This window comes from Nelumbo lutea, chromosome 1 (genome assembly GCF_056320005.1).
Source record: "Nelumbo lutea isolate HS-2025 chromosome 1, American lotus-T2T, whole genome shotgun sequence".
Classification (NCBI taxonomy): domain Eukaryota; kingdom Viridiplantae; phylum Streptophyta; class Magnoliopsida; order Proteales; family Nelumbonaceae; genus Nelumbo; species Nelumbo lutea.
The window spans coordinates 137,520,319-137,522,944 of record NC_142684.1 but is presented as its reverse complement, the minus strand read 5'-3'; positions in this window follow the sequence as shown (position 1 = coordinate 137,522,944).

The following is a 2,626-nucleotide window of genomic DNA, read 5'->3' as shown; positions in this document are numbered from 1 at the left end:
GGTGACTTGAATCAAACTGAGGTTGTGGACTAACGTTTTGTTGTTTTACCAGAAAATGGTAAACGATCAATATGCAAATCTTCTCGACGATAATAAGCTTAAGGGCCCAAACTATGCCGACTGGTACAAAAACCTTATGCTGGTTCTGACTTCAAAATAATTAGATAAAGTGGCAAAGAATCCTGCACTGGAACGTCCGGGAGACAAGGCTTCAGAAGCCCGCAGGAGGGACTACCAAGAGCGAGAGGAGAAAAACTCCCTAGCGCGCGACTATATCATAGCCTCTTCAGATAATCCGATACAGAGGCAGTTTGATCAAATTGAACTCGCAAAAGACATATTGGATAGTCTAAAAACTATGTACGAAGAGCATAACTGTTCTACTAGCCAAAAAGTCCTGAAGAAGTTTATGACCATGCAGATGGCCAAAGGGCAGCAAGTTCATGACCATTGTCTCCAGATGATAGGTTACATAAACGAACTGGAGGCCTTTGGGTCCGGGCTAGATCTGGTGACACAAATAGATGTCATTCTTTACTCCTTGCCTTCATCCTTCAATCTGTTTATCATGAATTTTAACATGAACAAACTAAACGTCAACTTGCAAGAGCTCAACAATATGTTGCAATGAGCTGAAGAACTAATTAAGAAGGATGAGCCGATAGCCATGCTTGTTGAAGCTGACAAATCTGGCAAGAAGAGGAAGGCAACGAGAAAGCCCCAGAAAAAGGCCACCAAATCTAAGAAACAAAAGAATGACATGGAATCCAATGCTTGTCGCTTCTGCAAGCAGGCTGGCCACTAGAAGAGGAACTGTCCCGCCTACCTGGAATCTAAGAAAGGTAAATCTCGAAACTTGTGCCATAGAGACTAATCTGTTAGTTACTTCTGTGTCCTGGTGTATTGACTCTGGGGCTTCAAATCATGCGTGTAATTCACTGCAGGGGTTCAAAGTAAACAGAAGGTTGAGTGAAGGGAAAGTGACACTTTATTTGGGGACTTCTGCAAGTGTTGCAGCTACGACAATAGGAACCATAGAATTAGTCTTTAGAGAATGAATTCTTGTACTTAAGGATTGTCTTTATGTACAGAACTTAAGAAGAAATTTGATTTCTGTTTCCAAACTGTGCGCTGATGGATACATTATCTATTTTAGTAATATGATTACTATTAAAAGGAACAATAAATTCATCGCATGTGGGGAACTGGAGAATGGTCTCTATGTTCTATATCCTTCTCTAGAAACTAACTTAGCTGAAACTGCATCAGTCAAAATCCCCAAGAAAAGAACTCGTGATATAGTTAGTCCCACGTGCCTGTGGCATTACCGACTTGGCCATATCGGTATTAACCGAATCACAAGGCTAGTAAAGGATGGTCCTTTGGATTTTCTAACCGTAGAAGATCTTCCCACTTGTGAACCTTGCTTCTGGGGTAAGATGACAAAATGACCATTTAACGGTAAGCCTGAAAGATGTACAGCCACGCTTGACCTTATACATACTGATGTATGTGATTCCCTGAGTGTTAGGACTCGTAAACAACACATGTATTTCATCACCTTCACCGATGATTACTCATGATATGGTTACGTGCACCTATTGAGACAGAAGTCCGAATCCTTTGAAAAGTTCAAAGAGTTCAAACAAGAAGTCGAGAAACAGTTAGGGAGAGAAATTAAGGCCCTTCGATCAGATCTAAGTGGCGAGTATCTCTCTGACGAATTCAGGGACTACTTGAAAGCCAACGGGATAATATCACAGTTAGCTCCTCCTGCTACACCACAACATACGGTGTTTCAGATAGGAGGAATAGGACATTGTTAGACATGGTTCGGTCACTTCTCACACGCTCGAAATTACCCACATCATTTTGCGAATATGCATTAGAGACTGCTATCTACGTGCTGAATCGGGTTCCAACCAAATCGGTTCCAAAAACTCCATATGAACTTTGGACCGGAAAGAAACCAAGCATCAAACACTTGAAGATTTGGGGCTGTCCTGCGCACGTTAAAAGAATGAGTGCGAACAAGTTGGAATCCAAGACCAATCGTTGCCTATTTGTAGGCTACCGAAAGGATTCGGTGGGTTATCTATTCTATGACCCAAGTGAGCAGAAAGTGTTCTGCAATCGAAATGCCCAGTTCCTAGAGACCGATTACATCTTGGACACCCATCATCAGGAAATAGTTCTTGATGAGGAGAGCTCAGGAGCAGTGGGAGGTGTCCCACAAGTTCCAGGTAGTAACCAACCTAGAAGATCCACCCGGGTATCCAGGCCACCAGTCCGTTATGATTATGACTAGGATAGTTACCTGGTGGAAGCCTTGACTAGTGAGGAGGATCCCGTGACTTACGCGGAAGCTATGTTGGACATAAATTCCCAAAAGTGGGTGGAGGCCATGAGAGTCGAGATGGACTCAATGGAGGCCAATGGAGTCTAGACTCTAATAGATTCGCCCTTCGGGGTAAAAGCAATTGGTTGCAAATGGATCTATAAGAGGAAGAAGGGCCCCGATGACAAGATTGAGACCTACAAAGCTTGTTTGGTGGCGAAAGGGTATACTTAGAAAGAGGGCATCGAATATGAGGAAACCTTTTCGCCCGTGGCCATGCTTAAATCT